At 35.8% G+C, this 19986-nt stretch overlaps 1 protein-coding gene across 3 annotated transcripts in view; it reads left to right on the forward strand.

Moving 5' to 3' along the window:
• The window catches only part of DCC (DCC netrin 1 receptor), a 1143668-nt gene that overhangs the window by 679318 nt on the left and 444364 nt on the right, over positions 1 to 19986 (forward strand). The gene's annotated exons all lie outside the window — the stretch shown is intronic.

The raw sequence follows: 19986 nt of genomic DNA on the forward strand, positions 1-19986 counted from the left end.
TATGACATTTCTGAAGATACAGTTGTTTCTCACCCAATCGGCTGTCACATAAGGGGAAGAAAAAATATCTTCAAGAAATGTTGAAGTCAATAAAACAGAGAACTTTGTAAGTGATCCATTCCATCTGCATGGTGCCATTAGTCTTAGAGGCTTTTGGATAGATTTATTATAGAATGTCTATGTCTGTAGCTTCCAGAAATGTGGGATTTTTTTTTTTCCTTCCAAAGTCCATTGGTTAAACTTTACATTTATACTTTCTCTGGTATACCATATTTTAACATTCAGGTTTCTGGATGATACCAAGACTGCAGTTCTAAGGAATTAACTTATAAATTTTGTTCTCAGACATGTGCTCTCCAGTTACTATTTTTTCATGAAAATTGGAATATTTAATCAAATTCTGCCACTTTTTATAGTTTCAAAAAGTGGGAATTACAAAGCTCCATGTTTGAATTTTCTGTGTTACTTAGTCTTGATCATGAATCAAGAATATTGGCCAGATAAAGATCTATTCTGTGCTTTCCTAGCCATTATATTCTTAGAAGGAATGGAGACAATATTTGGTTCATATTTGTTATTTTTGCTTGTTGAGGGGCAGGCTTATACCAAGTCCATATTGTGTTAGAGACTGGAAACAGCTTTCTAATCCTACTTATGCCCATGCCACAGTATAGGCTCTCCCTGCTGTGTTCCCTTAGGTCTCACCTCCACATTTTCCTATCTTAACCATGGATTTTCAATAGTGCTGCCTTCTCTTATTTGGTGGGAGCTGAGAGAATGTGATCCTCATCATGAGAGACATAAAAATCGTCAAATCCTGTGGATCCCTTTTTTTTTTTTATGGTCTAGTGTACCTACTCCTCTTCTGTTATAGCAATGATCACAGCATGTGGATTTTAAAATTATGTTCCTCCTCTTCCCCATTGGACCATCCATTACTTGAGGGCATATCTATGGTCCTTGCTTCATCAGTTCCTAACACAATTCCTAACATGTAGGTGCTCCAGGAACATTTTCTAAAGTAAGTTAAATTGGATTGTCAAAGTGATGGCAATAACAGTAGAGACAGCAAAAAGCAGATATTACTGAGATGGAATGGCAAAGCTTGACAGTGATTAAATGCAGGATATCAAAGAAAGAAAAAAATCAAGGGTAAAAAAATATAGATAAGTTGAATGACAGAGGTAAAACACTACAATGGATTTAATAAGATAAAATAGCTACAGTTTATTTAACAGTTACTATGTTCTAGACACTCTGCTAAGTGGCTTTCCATATATTATCTCATTAAATATCAATAAAAAATGAGTTTTGCTAATGAGGAATTTAATCAAAATGCTAAGTAAGTGGTAAGGCCAGAATTTGAATGAAACCCTTGGTCTCTGTATTCCATGAAACCAGTTTCCCAAAGTGTGATCTAAGAACTCAGCAAATCAAAAATCATATAGTAGTTAAAAAGTATTCCTGAATTCTGCAAACATGCCACTATTAATGTCAAGAAGCTCAGGAATGTGCGTGTTTAAAAGCACACCAAGCAACTCTTAAGCCAGCTGAAGTTTGATAAATATTGTCTTTAATTCAATTTAGTAAACTTTTATGAAGCTGCTGTAATATTGTAGATCTTGGCCTAGACTCTGCAGATATAGAGAGAAACAACATAATCGTTTCTTTAGTTTAGTAGCTCCCAGAGGAGCTACTAGACTAGAAAGAAAGAAAGAGGAAAAGAAAGGAAAGGGAGAGAGAATGAAAGAGAGAAAGGAAGGGGGTAGAGGGGAGGGAGGAAGAGGAGGAGAAGGAGGAGGAGACATGAAAACACTTTTTAATAAATGCTTGGGTGGCTATGGGAGCACCTGATAGGAGAACTAGTAATGCTGGCCAGTGGTACGTTTGAAGTGACAGACACAGAGTTGAAAACAGCAACCAGTTAGTTGTAAACATAGGACTCATGAGATAAACCATAATTAAATATGGTGCTCATCCATTTCGTGATGAAGGTGGAAAGGTTCAGAAAGTGAGAATGCCCAGGAAAAGATTTTAAAAAGAAGAGGAAAATGTCTTTGGAGACTATTCTCATCTGACATTTTCTTCTTTAAAGCATAGTTCCTTGAGTAAGCAAGTCAGTTATTGGCATAGCCAATGAAATTGCCCTTTTGAATGGCCTAGAAACTTCAGAACAGTTTGTGAGTTTTCCTTGACAAAGGAGAATTTTGAAAGTGATTTGCCTAACTTACGTTTGAAGCTGATTCAAGAAGAGTATGCTCTACCACTGAAGGCCAGAGTCGCGTTTCAGATAGTTTGTTCCCAAATCTTGTGCATGAATCATTTCATGATTCTAATTTAACTCTATATTAGATGATTTTGTACAACCAAATTCTAGTAAACAATCATTGTGCGGATAACGAAGATTCTACCCCTGCTACTCTTCGGTATTACCCCCAGCTACTCACTATTTAATGATGTCATTTAACGCCTCCATCTTTATGCAGCAACTGTGTCTGGGATTGCCTAGCTGAGGGCAGGACAAGCTTGAAGTGAAACAACAAATTCTGATTCTGAACAAATAGGTCATAGTACTGACAGCTTCAAAGACATTTTGCAAAGAGCTCAGTATTATTGTTCCTGCCTATTCATTTTAAGACATATTGAAGAATTAATAAAAAGGAATTGCTTTTGAAAACAAAAAAAAAATAAACTATATGTAGATGTAACAACAAGTTAGATTGTTGGGAATCCTTTCAGAGACAACAGGAAGTAAAATCGCTGGGAAACAAGAATTTTAAAAACACGGCAGAGGAGAATTTTGGAGTTGATATCATCTGCCTTCCATGTTTGCTTCGTGTATAAGGCAAAGCAAAATAGTCTTTATCTAGTTGGGGGAAAAAAGAGGAAATGAGCATTTGTCCTGGCTAGGAATCGTGAAATGATTGTATAGGCCATTGAAATACTTTGATAATTTACTTGATACATATTTTTAAAAATTATTTTAATCCCACTGTGGCTAACATACAGTGTTACATTAGTTTCAGGTATGCAGTATAGCAGTCCAACAATTCTACGTTATTCAGTGCTCATCAAGATAATTGTTCTCTTAATTCTGTTTACCTGTTTCACCCATCCCCCACCCGCATCTCCTCTGGTAACCATCAGTTTGTTCTCTATAGTTAAGATTCTGTTTTTTGGTTTGTCTTTTGTTTTTCTTCATTCGTTTTATTTTTTAAATTCTACATATAAGTGAAATCATGCGATCTTTTCCTCTGACTTATTTCACTTCACACACACACACACATCACATCTTTATCCATTCATCTATCGATGGACACTTGAGCTGTTTCCATGATTTGACTAGTATAAATAATATTACAATAACATTGTTATTTATTATAAAGCATTTCCATTGTTACTTATTATAAAACATTTCCTCGAGCCTTTCTTTCCAACCATTTCCCCATGAGCTTTTGTATGTAACAAGGTTTCACTATGAGATACAAAAAGGTAAGAACACAGCATTTCTTGGCCTTACATTTTGGCTCTTGTGTTTAGTGAGTATAGGGGAGGCAATGAAGAAGTGCTCCCTTGATATCTGAAGAGTATTATTTACAGAAGAGGATATTTAGGGTAACAAATTGTTACCCTGGCACTGACAGCCAGATCCCAGGTGATAAAGTTAGTCAAATATTCCTTAACATACACATACACATATGTGCTCACATATATATGTGTATTTGTTTATGATGTGCAGGGTAACTTGCATAAAGTGTTAAGAACCAGGGCAGGTTTCAAAGATTACAAGTCTTAGCAGTCAACAAAAATTCCTAGATCCCTTTTGATATAAAGTTCTGTTCAATATATAGTAGATTTTGCTGTTTTTATTCTAATGCATGCCTTTATCATTTGCCCTTAATACATTGTATTTTAATATTTGATACCAGTTCTTCCCAACTGAGATGAATTTTATGAACTCTGAGTTTTAATATATATCTTAGCATTGTGAATTTCACACAAACTTTATAAGCATTTCTTCTTGGTTTTTAAATATCAGGCAAAATGCTCAAAAAGGATGTTTGCATTTACTATTCAAGAAGCCATTCAGGGGGCACCTGGGTGGCTCAGTGGATTAAAGCCTCTGCCTTCGGCTCAGGTCATGATCCCAGGGTCTGGGATCAGGCCCCGCATCGGGCTCTCTGCTCAGCGGGGAGCCTACTTCCTCCTCTCTCTCTGCCTGCTTCTCTGCCTACTTGTGATCTCTGTCTGTCAAATAAATAAATAAATAATAAAATCTTAAAAAAAAAAAAAAGAAGAAGAAGAAGCCATTTAGTTTATACAGGTTGTCTGTGTGGTAAGATTTTATGAATCTTAAAACATACACACACACACACACACACACACACACACACATTTTTTTCCATGGTTCCTGATACCCACACTTATAAAGCAGTGAAATTACCATGGGGTTTTGTCTTATCTGTAGGGAGGTAGCTATATCTCTGGAGGCCAAAATGCAGGAATGAAAAAGGCAGATAGAGTCTCAAAATCAAGGGTGGAAGGGCTCCTTTACCAAGTAATCTTAAAAGTAAGCCATTCTTAAGTGTTAATATGAAAAGAATACTGTCTTTTTGCAGCAAGGCATTGAACTAATTACCCTTGACCTGCCTTTGAGTCACTTTCTGTGATTTTTATGAGATGCTTAGGTCCGTATTTATTGTTTGAAGCAATGCATTAATGCTAGCCAAATATTATTTTAGTGGCGGAATAAAAAGCAAGCTGACAACTTTATTTCCCCCATTATTTCTTTGCTGCATCACTCTGGATAAACTGTTCATGCTGATTAACATTGGACTAGTCATATATACTCTTGGACTCACAAAATTTTGAAGTAGAGAGAAAAGCTTGGAGATAATTTAATTTCTTTGTTTTAGCAGCAGAGAATGTTCTCATGCAGCTTTCAGTTAACACAGAAGCTCAGTATTCATGGTTGGTCAACAAGGTGTTCTTTTCCTTGAAGGGATTACAGATTTGGAGAGTAACATCACAACCATACCCTCCCTAGTAACAACTGAAGGAATTCCGAAGAATTTGAAAATAGGGATTCCATTTAATCTTCTAAGTTTTCAGACTAAGAAACAGAAGTCAAGAAAAATTCTGTTAATTGCTCCTTGTCCTTATCGTCCTACAATAGAACCAGAGTCAGGAACCAGCGTTCTAAATGTTCTTGCTATCATACAGTGGTTTTCGCAAGTCATCCTGTAAATAGTCTCCCTTCAGTAAATTTGAGGTAGAAAACCTTACATGGCTCTTTCCTCTATATAATTTCCCTTGAGAGTTGGTGTATTCTTGTCACTGGCAACAAGTTCCTCTAAAGTTTTTCTAAGCCCCAGTGGAGAAGTAGGATTTAAAAAAAAAAAAAGAGGATAAATGTGTTTATCATATTATCATATGTACCATTTATGCAAGCTCTTAGAATTTCCAGTGAGTTCTACTATTTAAAACTATGGTGGTAAGTCCTTCCAGAAAGAAGATCAATTTTCAGTTATTTTTTTAATCATTAGAATATTTTAGCAAGGGAAGAAGATATATCCATATATCTATGACTACTGTAATGTCTTAGAATATTTGCTTCCAGAGTCTTTTAAACGAAATGTTTTGGGAAAAAAAAAAAACTACTGTATAAATTTTGTGAAAATAATCCATCTGAATTAAAAATCTTCCCATGTCTTAGTATCCCATACCTCCTTCTATGTACATGAGTAGTTGAATGGTTAGGTAGAAATACATTTATGACAGTGTCTTGCAGCTGTAAGGACTGTTTTTTGACTTTGTAAATTCATGTTTTATTTAAGGGCAGAGCAGATTAAATTCCTACCATGAAGGCAAGAATGCCTCCACAGCAGATTAGCATTCTCCCTCATCGCTCATTCCCCACGTCTCGATTTTGGTAGTTACAAAGTTGGGTGTCTCCTGTTCAGGATATAACAATTGAATTCTCTTTAGTAATCTTATTTTCATTCTGTTTACTTTATTTCTGTATAGAGATATTGTCAATATATCTTCACTATATCATCAATATATAGAGATGCTGTCAATATATCTTCTGTATAGAGATATTGTCAATATATCATCACATTCTTCAGGATGTCTAACTTTTTATCTTGATGATACTTTAATTGCCTGGATTTTGTTGTCAGACTTACTTTAGAAAGTGTTATTTTTTTTTTTAAAGAAAGAAAGCAACAAGGAAACAAAGAGCAAGCTATATTTTCTGAGTATTTTCATAATTGAGAAAGTAGCTTTGCGTAGAAAGACTCATGTATAATATTCCTTAGTAATATTGCTTTATTGTCTTCCGACATTGGATATTACTATTTGGGCATCTGATTCCCTCTTACCTCATGCAGATTGTTTTGATTTTGATTTTTCTTTCCAGATGTTCAGATAATTCTTTATCTTCCAGATTTAGTAGCCCAAATGAGGTATGTGTCACTAACGGGAGTTATGTGTTCAATTTCCTAGGAACATGGTATAGTCTTTGATTCTGAAGTCTCTGATTTATTTTTCAGGGAAAATTTCCTATTATTTTAATCTTTGAATATATCTATTCTTTTCCATTTGTGGGCTTGATGAATCAGAATTTCAATTATTTTTTTTTTAAAGATTTATTTATTTGACAGAGAGAAATCACAAGTAGACAGAGAGGAAGCCAGAGAGAGAGAGAGAGAGGGAAGCAGGCTCCCTGCTGAGCAGAGAGCCCGATGTGGGACTCGATCCCAGGACCCTGAGATCATGACCTGAGCCGAAGGCAGCGGCTTAATCCACTGAGCCACCCAGGCGCCCCAGAATTTCAATTATCTTAAAACTGGATCATTTCTGTTTGTCCTCTTTTCTATACAAACTTTGTTTTATTTTAGTTGTTGGCTTGTATCATCTATGTTCACTGTGATTATGTTGGTAATATGGTATTTAGTGTTTTTTTTCTTTTTTTATGTTACTTGAACTTTCTAATTTACATATTGTCTCTCTATGATCTTGTTTTAGTCCTTGATTTATTTCTTAGATCCACTATTTCTCCTTCTCTTTCATTCTGTTATTTTATTATCTAGTCTTTGACCTCTAGTTATATTGAATTTATTTTCATATTAAAAAATCCATTGTGTAAAGCAACTTGAACAATTTCCGTTCCTACCCTTATATTTTCTTCTGGACTGAGTGCTTTAGTGTCCTCTCTCCCTTCCTTCAACCACCTTTCTCTTTGTCTCTGTCTCGGTGTCTTTCTTTCTCTCATTATTGTTGACTGTAGTATATTTCCATATTTCTCAAATATGTCTTTTATCTTGCTCATGTGTGGGTGGATCTGTCTAGACACTTTTTGCTCTAATACAATAAAAGTGACTTGGAGACTAATTTATCACCCTGCCTTAGACCCTTTGGGCTCTAGTTTAAAGGCTGGAGATTTCAGGTTTTGTGCCCTTTTTAAGGGCAACCAACCAACAGGAATGGTTGAGGAATGAGTACAGTAGAAGCAACTTACTGTGTCCACTGGTGCTGCTCCTCTGCCCTTCTAGAGTGCAGGCACTGATCATCAGGTTTCTGGTCAAGTCTCTAGTTCAGTGTTAGCCCAGAAGCTCTCCCCTTAGTTGTCCCCATCTCCTGTAGGTCTCTTCAGCAGCCCTCCAGCTTCTCCTCTCTCAGAGAAGGAGAAACATAAGGCTATATCCATAGGTTTTGCATTGATTCAGATTTGGAAGGATTACTGAGAATTCTTAGGCTTTCCCCCAAACTTCAGGGCCATTTCTGGGGTTTAATGACAGAAAAGGAATTCAATCCTAATCTGCCTTTCTGTTCTACTCCCAAAATGTTTCAATTTTTTTTTTTTTCCCATTGACTGTGCTTTCTTTTCTTAATTTGTTGTTGATTTTATGTTCCTGTGTGTACGTACTGGGACTGAAGTTTATTTCGTTAGGTATTGAGGGAGAGAAATTACTTGTGTCTTAGAATCTATCATTTTCTTAGTAAAATGTGCTAAAAGATTACCTGACTGAATATCTACTACTATTAAGAAACTTGAAAAATAATTTTTCTACCGCAATTTATTGTAAATCTTCAAAGGACATTTGAAAACACACAGAAATAGTTCTCATGCGTGGCAGAAACATTTTTTCCTAGACTTTACAACATTCACATCTTTTGCTGTCAAATACCAAGAAGACATTCTAGAAAACATTTAACTGAGGGAAAAATGATAACTCTCAAATACCTGTCAGTACGCAATGATAGAAATTGGATAACTTATTTTATAGATGCATTATTTTTATCATCATACAACATGCATGACTTACTATTTTTATCTTTTTTTAACCTGCTTTCATTTCCTTCATAGCTAAAATTGAAAACTGGCAAAGAAAGATGTTAATAAACTATATATGTGTGGATGTATTATTTCATGTGTTTATGTATATACATGGCCTTTTAAACATAAGCATTATATGTGATTATATAGTTTACTTAGAAGTTTATGGGAACACAAATATATATGTGATATAGAAGTACATATTTTAAAATATTTGTTTATATTTACATATACATACATACATATTTGTGTGTGTGTGTGTTCACAAACCTAATTGTTGGATAGTTGCCAAAATCTACCTAAGGCCTTAGTGATAGCACAAAACTATTCCAAAGGTATGACAATGGCATCAGGAAGTGTATAGAATTAGGACCTTGAGGTAATCCTATCACCGGTTTGAGCCTCACAGCATCATTCCACCCATTTGGTCCTAGGCTCCACAACTGATGAGAGAAAGGACAACTTAGTCTGGATTTATAGAGAAGCAAACCCTGATTACAGAAAGAGCTGGAACTGAGAAAGAGGAAGGGATTATTTGTCTGGATAAAGAAGATTGTGAGGCGAGATCAGAACAGTTTCCAAGCATATATAAAAGACTCTAAAGTAAAGTTGAAGATCAGATGTTCTTCATAGACCAGAATTTTTAGGTAGTAGTCCCAGAAAATGAAATTGAAAGGTCTACATTTTCATTTCTCTAAGGTCATTAAAATACTATCTTTGCCAACAGCAACAGAGTAGCTTAAAGTTGATGCTTCTAATATTCTATTGCTGTAATTGCTACTAACCTTGAAGAAAAGTATACTCTTATGTCTTAAATGCTGTTTATCGTCTAGCTTTTTCACAGCTGTTACTCAGTTGCAGCCAGGAAAGGATTGTCCTATGAAGACACCCAGGCCTAAATAACGTTCATTAGCACTTACCTGTGCTTGGCTTTGAGGACACAAATTTGGAAAGGCCGTCCTGTCCTTAAGAAGCTAGTAGCTTAGTGGATTCCTTACGAGATTGATGTTACAATGAAAGGATTGCTCTTGTTTCACCTGCTTTTTATTGTCACTTAGTTTTTAGTGATGATATATTTACTTCTGTGTAAGGAAAAAAATATATATATGTATTTATATAAAATTAAATACACCACTTAGGCTCACAAATATGTCAGGGAAAAAAGGTAGTGTACATTCTAGAAGTTATTAAAAGAACCCCAAACCTAATTGTCACCCCATTTCCTGCCCCCCTTTCTCTCTCTCTCTGTGGAAAAGATCACTGATGGACTAGATTAAAATACTTCTTTGAATGGAACATGCTAAGAATAAAATCCATAGCTTAAAAAAAAAAAAACTTTTTTTTTTCCCGGAAGAGTGGGAGCCCCAGTCAATATTAATAGTTAAAACTCAAGTGAGATTTTACTTCCAATGCAGAATACATTCTAGTCACTTAAGACTAGAACCCAACCTAATTTTTTTAGGAGAGTAAAGACAGGTATGTGTGAGAGACAACCCAAATTGAAAATGAAATGCAAATCTCAACACCGTCCCTGTGGGGGAGGACAGATGTGTAGGTAGGAAGAGCAAACTAGAGAGAAATACTCAGCAGATTTCAAGTTACTTGTCACCTAAGACCTAGAGAGAAGTGTTAGATTGGGCAGAGATAACATCATATAGCTCCTTGTTAAAAAGGGAGAAGGAGGATTATGCAGTTAGAGATCAAGTTAGCTGAAAGAAAGTTACTTTGCCAACAAAAGTTAGTGCAAGAAGAATTGAATTGAAACTATGAAGTAAGAGAGCAATTTCTCGTCTATAAATCAAGCTGTCCATTAGAAACATGGTTCTATAAAACTAGGATTTTGCTGAGGTGTGTTTAGCATGAAAGCCTGAATTAATAAAGATGATTTCCCCCACTAGGATATGTTATCTCTAGACCTACATTCAATGCCCAGTGGCTTCCTTTGTAGATCTGAATGTGATTCCATATGAAACTATGGCTCCTTAAGGTGAAATTATCTGTTGATACAATTGTGATAGTGCCCTTGAAAGAACTATTTATTTTGAACACAATTTGGTAATCCAATTTGGCAGCCAATATACTTTAGACATTTAGTGTGGTCTCTCTCTTTAGATACACGTTTTCAAGAGAAGCCTGATGGGGTTATGCCCACTATTTTAACAACAAATTAACTAACCTCAAAGGGCCTGGGAACTTGGAGAGAATTGTCATGCTCTGGGGAATCTAGCTGACTTTCCACTGTACTCAGAGGAGAAATGTAGCCATCATGCTAATTTTTACTTTCTTCTTAATAAAAGCTCACCAGCCTATTTTTTTTTCCCCTCAATTCTTGTCAATCATTCACCAAAGTGATTTGTCCTGCCTCATTTTAATTTAAACCACCTGCATGGCTTTAAAAATGCACTCACTGCCATTTCAGAATTTTAGTAAATCTTTAGAATCTTCTCAAAATCAAGGTAATACAGAGTATTAGTTAATTGTTAATTATATGTATTAGAGCAGTATTTTACAGTTAACTCATCTTTATTACATACCTAAATAACTGGAGAAGAATAGCTAAGTAACTTATTTAAAATAAAAATACTAGAAGCCAAGCCTAAAGAAGATTGAGGAGTGATATGAGACACTCCTAAAAATACTTGTGAGGCATCTGCTATATGAAATAAGACTCAAAATACTATTTAGATTGTTGTTGGTGACTTTGAGGTTGAAATTACAGAAGATATTTCACTCTACAAAATTCAAATGATTAGACATAGCATAGAAAGTCTTATGAGAAAACCAAGTAAATTTATGAAAAACTTTTATTCAAATTTAAGATTTAGTTATAAAATTTGAATGATTTCAGGATAGAGGGGTTTCTCATCTATTAGTCATTTCTAAGTATGATAAACACTTTCAAGAACAAACTGTATTTTTCCATGATTCTGTTGGTTATTAGTCATTTTTGGTCATTATGCCTTATTCCCTCAGCCCCCATATTAAAATAATTCTTTATGTATGTACTATAAGTACTGTAGAAGATCCTGAGAAACTAATATCTAAGGGAAATGTAAGTAATTTATTTCTGGTCATGAATTTTTATTCTATCCAAAGAGAGTATAACCAAAATCAATATCTTTCCTGAAATTGTTGTAACATTATATGTGTATGTTAAGCAATTCTCTGAAATGAATTAATTCCATGTAAATGGCATAATTTGATAAATTTGAAAATTCATGGTACTTCATTTCTATTAGTCATTAGAAGTCACTACGCACCAAATAGTTTGTGAAGTAAGTGAAATCACTTCTTACATAAGAGTGGAAGGGAGGGATATTGTGTTCTATTCAAAGGAAATTAAAAGAAAAAGTATATGCTTCAGATCCCATCTGTGAGAATCATAACGTGGTTGGTAAATAATGATATATGTGAAAGATATCTTAAAATAAGAAGTGGTATAAAAACTGGACAGAGAGAGAAAGCACTACAAGAAGCAGGAAAATCCATTGTCAGATTCACGAAAAGACAAAATATCATGGTAAAAGGAGTATTCGAGTTTCCTCTTAGAGAATAAATAGAAATTATATCATCTGAGGAATGTAATTCCAGGAAAGGATCCATGATCAGAAAAATGCTGACAAAACATACTTATAGCCATCGATAAATCATATTCCTTCTTTCATCCCAGTTGCAATTTGTGTTGAGAATATAGGACTACAGAGCTGTGAAAGATAATGTGATTATACCTAGATCCCAAATTCCAGGCAGCAGATTCTAGTCTGTTCAGCACAGAAAAAGATAAAGGGATAAAATAAGAAGAGAAATACTGGGTAAACTTCAGTTGTTCACTGTCTTCCAAAATAGTGTCAACATCAAAATTATATTAACCAATAGGTCGAATTAATATTAGTGTGGTAGAGCCTCTTCCCCCAAAACATTATAAACTACTGCTAAGGTAACCAAGTGCCATAAAAATCAGTAAAAATAGTACCACTGGGATTTCTAAAAGGAGAGAGAATTTTACAAGAAGAAAATTAAAGTGACCTTTTGGAGAAGTGGATTTGTGACGGATCGGTAGGATGTCTACACTCTAAGACAAAAGGGAAAACAGCTCAGGAAGAGAAAAGTAAATGAACAAAGACAGTATCAGAAAAGGACGGAGTACAGTTTGTTAAGTTGAGCCCTCAGATGTATGTAAGGTATGTGTGGATGGATGCTTCAGAAAAACAGGTAGCAGTTGGCAATGCACTATTTAAAACAAGATTGAAAAGCTTTTACCTGATTTCTAATCCAACCCACACTTATAAATTTAGGTCTCTTGAAATCTCTCTCTTAAATTCTGTATTTATCTCAATTACATTTGCTCAAACAGGGAAGAGCTTTAGGACTTTTGGAAAGGTGTCCAATATAAGAGATACTGTACTCCTTTCTCCATGTAGCTAAGCTACACCATGCTTCGGTCTTTATTATTTTTCTCATCATTCACTGACATTTTATTTTCCAGGACAGTGAATAGCATGTTGTTAGTAATGTGGTTTCCATGACATTGTCCAAACTCCTCTTCCTCATCTTATATTAATATTGCCACAGAAAATGTAAAAATGTGCATTTTATTGAGTTCATATAAGCATCACCATCAAGAAAGTCTTTGCAGAGCGTATGCTGAGTATGAAGCACTGTGGGAGCCATTGAAATATGAAGAGAAATCATTATCCCTTATCTGTAGCACAAAAATTACTCATGACTATAACACTGCCCCACTTAAGCAGTATATTTTCAGAAAACATGAGATGTAGACCCATTTCTGATGTGTGGTATAGTCTCATGCTTCAACTTCCCCATTCAAGTGAGAAGCTACTTTTTCTTCTTTACTTACTGTCTGGCTTAGTGTGAAAGCTGGAAACCTGATAGAGAAATGAAGGTATGAACACAGCTAGGGAAGACAAGGTATCCAATGTAATGCTGAGAGCCTAAGGAATAAAAGAAAATCACAAAATTTAGATTATGGTTCACATATATGTTTGGAAGTGGAAAAAATTATTGAAGCACCCTTGCTACTCACTGTTTTATAATTATAATTGCATATTTAAGCCAAATTATCCCCTTAACTAATCAGAAGTCACTATTATTTTATTTTATTTTATTTTATTCTTTTCTTTCCTTTTCTTTAAGTAACCTCTGCACCCAGTGCCTGGGGCTTAGACTCAGAACCCCAAGATCAAGAGTTGCACACTGTACCAACTGAGCCAGCTAGGAGCCCCAGAAATCACTATATGTTATTAATTGATAAAACTGAATGTTTTGATAATTCACTATAATCAGCTTTGGTTTATTTAGATCCATTGAGAGGTAATAAACAGGAAGAAGATTTCTCAAGTTGAGCAATTAGAATGAATCTACCCCAAACTATTAGAAAATAGCCATCATTTAACTTTAGTTGTTTGTATTTAAGAAATTTTTCTGTGTAAAACACACTATTTTGAACATTGAGAATACAAAAGGATAAGTCAAATTGGAGAATCACACACACCCATATATATTTACATATTTATGTGTATATTTATATGTATATTTCTATACACATACACAATAATTAGTTTGTTGTGGGCAGTATACTCAGATACACTTTTCTATTCATTGTTTTTCCTTAACATACAGTGATGCGCAGTACATTTAAACATGACCTGTCTGGGGCACCTGGGTGGCTCAGTTGTTAAGCCTCTGCCTTTGGCTCAGGTCATGATCCTAGATCCTGGGATGGAGCCCTGCGGGAAGCCTACTTTTCCCTCTCCCACTTCCCCTGCTTGTGTTCCCTCTCTCGCAGTCTATCTCTCTCTGTCAAAAATAAATAAATAATCTTAAAAAAATTAAAATAAAATAAAATAAATATGACCTGCCATTCATTGTCTTCAATTTTTATCTCTAGATTATAGATGGGGACAGTCACTGAAGCTATTTGCAGTGAGTGGAATGTCTGGGACTTAAGCCCAGGCAATCTGGCTCCATCGTGAGGGCTCCTGGAATTTCACTTTTCTTTGCTCTTCTTCAGTATAGATTTGGTATTCTTTTCTCTTCCTTTCAACTCCTAACTGTTCTTAGTTCAGTTCTACTCTTCCCCCCACCCCTGCTCTCTAAATAGATAGATACTATGTACACACACACACCCCCCTCGGATACATATCAATAAATAGGCATACCTCTCTCTCTCACACATGTGTGATATATATGTATATATATGTATGTGTATGTATATGTGTATATTTATATATACATATATATATGCATCTGTGTGTATGTATATATTTTTTCCCAGATCCCATAATAAACTGAATATGGCAATAAAGTGAGTCAGAGGAGTGCCTGGGTGGCTGCTTCATTAAGCGTCTGCCTTTGGCTCAGGCCTTGATCCCAGATCCTGGGATTGAGCCCCGCATCAGGCTCCCTGCTCAGCGGGAAGCCTGCTTCTCCCTCTCCCACTCACCCTGTTAGTGTTCCCTCTCTCTCTGGGTCTCTTTCGGTCAAATAATGAATAAAATCTTTAAAAAATAAAAATACATAAAGTGAGTCAAATGAAACTTTTGGTTTCCCATTGTGTATAAAATTGTGTTTCCATTATACTGTAGTTTATTAAATGTACACTAGCATTAAGTCTAAAAAATGTATCACATACCTTAATTTTAAAATATTTTATTGCTAAAAAGTGCTAAGCATCACCTGAACTTTCAGTGAGTTGTAATCTTTTTGTTGGTGGAGGGTCTTGCTTCAGTGCTGATGGCTGTTGACTGCTCAGGGTGATGGTTGCTGAAGGCTAGGGTGGTAATTTCTCAAAGAAGACATCATTGAAGTTTGCCACAACAACTGATTCTTCCTTCCATGAATGGCTTCTCTGTAGCATGTGATGTTATTTGATAGCATTTAGCCTGGAGTAAACTTCTTTCACAATTGGAGTGAATCCTCTCAAACCCTGAGGCTACTTTATCAACTAGTTTTATATAATACTCAAAATCTTTTATTGTCATTTCAATAATCTTCATAGCATCTTTACCAAGAGTAGAATCCATCTCAAGAAACCACTTTTTTCGCACATCCATAAGAAGCAACTTCTGTTCAAATGTTTTCATGAAATTGGCAGCAGTTCAGTCCCATCTTCAGGCTCCACTTCTAATTCTAGTTCTTTTGTTATTTCTACCACATCTGCAGTTATTTCCTCCACTGAGGTTCTGAGCTCTCTCCAGGTCATCCAGGAGGACTGAAATAAACTTCTTCTACACTCCTGTTAGTGTTGGTATTTTGACTTTTCCCCACGATTCACAAATGTTCTTAATGGCATCTAGACTGAGGAATCCTTTCCAAAAGATTTTCAATTGACTTTGCCCAGATCCTTTGGAGCAGGCATGATCTATGGTAGTTATAGCCTTATAAAAGGTATTTCTTAAATCATAAGACTTGAAAGTCAAAATTACTCATTGATCCATGGGCTGCAGAATGGATATTATATTAGAAGGCAGGAAAACAACACGAATCTCTCTGTACATCACCATCAGAGCTCTTGGGTGATCAGGTAAATTGTAAAAGAGCAGTAATATATATTTTTTAATTTTTTAAAACTATGTTAATTTAACCATCTCTCCACACATGACAACATAAATGTGGCTATACATACATGTCCCCCCCTTTTGAATTAACATATAATGTATTATTAGCCCCAGGGTTACAGGTCTGTAAACCACCAGGTTTGCACATTTCACAGCACTCACCATAGCACATACCCTCCCCAATGTCCGTAAGAGCAGTAATATTTTGAAAGGAATCATTTTCCCAACAGTTGGCTTAAAATATTCAGTAAGCCATATTTCAAACAGGTGTGCTATCATTCAGACTGTTGTTCCCTTTATAGACCACAGGCAGCAGAATGAGAATAATTCTTAAGGGTTGGAGGAGTTTTGGAGTGGCTCATGAGCCCTAGCTTCAACTACAAGTTGCATCAGCTGCATCACCGCCTAACAAGACAGTTAGGCATTGAAGCTCTGAAGCCAGGCACTGACTTCTCCTCTATAGCTATGAAAGTCCTAGGTAACATCTTCTTCTAATACAAGGCAGTTTTGTCTGTACTGAAAATATGTTGTTTAATGTAGAGACCTTCATTGATGACCTTAGCTAGGTGTTCTGGAGAACTTGCTGTAGCTTCTGTATACCACCACTTGCTGCTTCACCTTGCACTTTTATGTCGTGGAAATGGCTTCTTTCCTTAAACCACATGAACCAACCTCTGCTAGCTTCAGAGTTTTCTTCTGCAGCTTCATTACCTCTCAGCCTTTATAGAATAGAAGAGATTTAGGGCCTTGCTCTGAATTAGACTTTGATTTAAGGAAATGTTGTGGCTGTTTCGATCTTCTACCCATACCACTAAAACTTTCTCCATATCAGTGATGAGACATTATCCATTTCTTATCATTTGTGTGTTTACTAGAGGAGCATTTTTAATTTCCTTCAAGAACACTTCATTTGAATTCACAACTTGGTTGTTTGGCAGAAGACTTTAAGGCTATGTCAGCTTTCAGCCTGCCTTCCTCAACTAAGCTTGATCACTTCTAGCTATTGATTTAAAGAGAGAGACATGAATGACTCTTCCTTTCACATGAACACTTGAAGGTCATTATAGGGTTATTAAATGGACTACTTTCAATATTATTGTGTCTCAAGGAATAGGGAGACCTGAAGAGAAGGAGAGACAGAGGAGTGGTCTATGGAACAGTCAGAACACAAACAACATTTACCTGTTACTTTTGCCATCATATATGTGTGTGGTTTGCAGTGCTACAAAACAATTACAAATTAAATCAGAGATCACTGATCACAGACCACCACAATAAATACAATAATAAAAAAATACAAAATATTTGCAAGAATTACCAAAATTGACACAGAGACATGAAGTTAGCAAATGCTGCTGGAAAAATGGTTCCAAGGGGTGCCTAGGTGGCTCAGTCAGTTAAGTCCAACTCTTGATTTTGGCTTGGGTCATGATCTTGGGGTCCTGGGATCAAGCCCCACTTTGGGCTCCACACTCAGTGGGGAGCAGCTTCTACCCTGGAGAAGATCTTAAAGGGAGAAGAGGAATAGACAATATGGTGTTACATTTTTAATAGCTCTAATTATTTACCTCCATTATCTTTGAGGCTTCAAGAATGTTAATGAGTTATTCTTCCACCTGAATTTTCAAGTTGCAAAAGAGGCAATTTTTATAAAATAGTTCAGAATGTAGGCAGAGGAGTCAGCCTGTCTGGCTCCACAAATACAGGTTGTATGATTTGGAGAACATTACTTCAATTCCTTGTACCCCAGCCTCTTTGTAAATGGAAACCACAGAGTCTCGGAGAATCATGATGAATACAATAAATATAAAAAGTATGGGACAGTTGGGTGGCTCAGTCAGTGAGGCATCTGCCTTTGACTCTGGTTAGAATCCCAGGGATCCAGGGACCCCTGGGTGGCTCAGTTGGTTGGACAACTGCCTTTGGCTCAGGTCATGATCCCGGAGTCCCGGGATCGAGTCCCGCATCGGGCTCCCAGCTCCACGGGGAGTCTGCTTCTCCCTCTGACTTTCTCCTTGCTCATGCTCTCTCTCACTGTCTCTCTCTCAAATAAATAAATAAAATCTTTAAAAAAAAAAGAATCCCAGGGATCCAGTCCAGCATTGGGCTCCCTGCTCAGTGGGGAGTCTGCTTCTCCCTCTACCTGCCACTCACCCCACTTGTGCTCTCTTCTCTCTCCAGACAAATAAAATCTTTAAATAAATAAATAGGGCTTAAAACAATCAATTATACAAGGTCAGCTCCCAATAAATATTGGGTGTTTTCTAGTAAACAAATACTTGATCAAAATCTATAATAAAATCAGGAACAGAATCAGACAACTAAGGTATTTGCTCAGAGGCATTCAAGAACTATTTCTGTTGCCTTTTAGTTAGTCGCCTTTTAGTTAGTTATTAGTTTGGTTAGTTGCCGTTTAATTAGTTTAGTTAGTTGTCATTGAATTTGGTTAAGGAATAAAAGATAGTCTCTTACTAATATTATCAATTATAAATAATTTCAACTCTATATACAATGGGGACATGTTCTCTTTAGAAAAGCTCTCTGACATTTTTTTATGTGTTTGATCTGTGAATATTAATGTATCCCAGCTGAGTCATATAAATAAATTTGCCCATGTGAAAGATCAAATAATTTTACAGTTCTTTTTTACTGGAGGTCCTAAATATTTAATTAAAAATCAGGAAAATAATATAGGGAGGATGAAGTGAAAGAATGAGGAAAAGGGAGAGGAAGAAAGAGAGAGATTAAGATTTCTATGCTCTTCAGTAGAAAAAATTAGGGATTTTCCACTGGTTCTGCCATTTTTCTAGAACATTCATCAATGTTTACAAGTTGACTTCGAAGTCAGGGGTGGTCAGAGACTACCCCTGATATATTATATTACATAATACCATATTAACCCAAATGAGCATAACAACAAATGAACATAGCAACAGCAATGACATAAAAAAAAAGCAATCTGACTTTTAAAATGGTTATTAAAAATGCATGTCCATGTCCTACCTGGAAACAAGTTCAAGGCAGCTATTTCACTATGAATTTAACCTGGGTCTAAGGCAACATGAATATTAAAATCTGACATCACTTTAAGATTCCCAGTGAAAGAGGGGCACCTGGGTGGCTCAGTGGGTTAAAGCCTCTGCCTTCAGCTCAGGTCATGATCCCAGGGTCCTGAGATGGAGCCTCAAATCAGGCTCTCTGCTCAGCATGGAGCCTGCTTGCTTCCTCCTCTCTCTGCCTGCCTCTCTGCCTACTTGTGATCTCTGTCAAATAAATAAATAAAATCTTTAAAAAAAAAAAAAGATTCCCAGTGGAAGAGAATGAAAAATATATATATATATATATATTTTTTTTTTAATTTCCCTCTCCTAGGCAGGGTTTTGAAGGACCAAGCCTAAGAGATTCATTAGCAAAGGTGTGTTATATTTTAATTGTAATTTTCTCTCAATTACAAATTTCCATCACAAAGTAACGAGTATTATGGCAATTAAGACATTAAATTAAATTAGTATATCACCTATCATGCTGAGAAAATAATAAAGCAGTATAGTAATGCACCACAATAGATAATTGCTAAGACAATATGAATGCATTTACAGTAAAGATGATAGTCATTGTTCGTGCCCATCATCATAGCCAGTTTCAACAGGGACTGAGTCCATCACATTAACTAAATCCCAATGAAATTCAAGAATTACAGAGACACTAGGCTTTCTTATGTTATAGTCTGGGTTGTCTCAGAATTATCATCTTCACTTTATTTACTTTATTAGCATAGCTTCCATAGTTTTATGTGCTGTTCAGTATCCTTTATGTAAGTCTATTGGATACAAACACTGGGTATTAAGAATGTTTATTAGATGTTACTTTTTTTTTACAAAACTGTTCTCTTTTTCTTTCCTGAGGCAAAACAGCACTAACTACAACTATTTAACTGTGTTTGGGAGGAGGGAGAGGTGATCTATCATGGCTCCTGTATAATAAACTAATGGTTTCAGGGAATTATTGAATTACAAGTATTCTTTCTCCCCGTACAGTGTTTCTAACTGGGCAAAGACCTTAGCATGC

This window comes from Mustela putorius, unplaced genomic scaffold, assembly GCF_011764305.1.
Source record: "Mustela putorius furo isolate JIRA1106 unplaced genomic scaffold, ASM1176430v1.1 tig00003858_pilon_pilon_pilon, whole genome shotgun sequence".
In the NCBI taxonomy this organism is placed as follows: domain Eukaryota; kingdom Metazoa; phylum Chordata; class Mammalia; order Carnivora; family Mustelidae; genus Mustela; species Mustela putorius.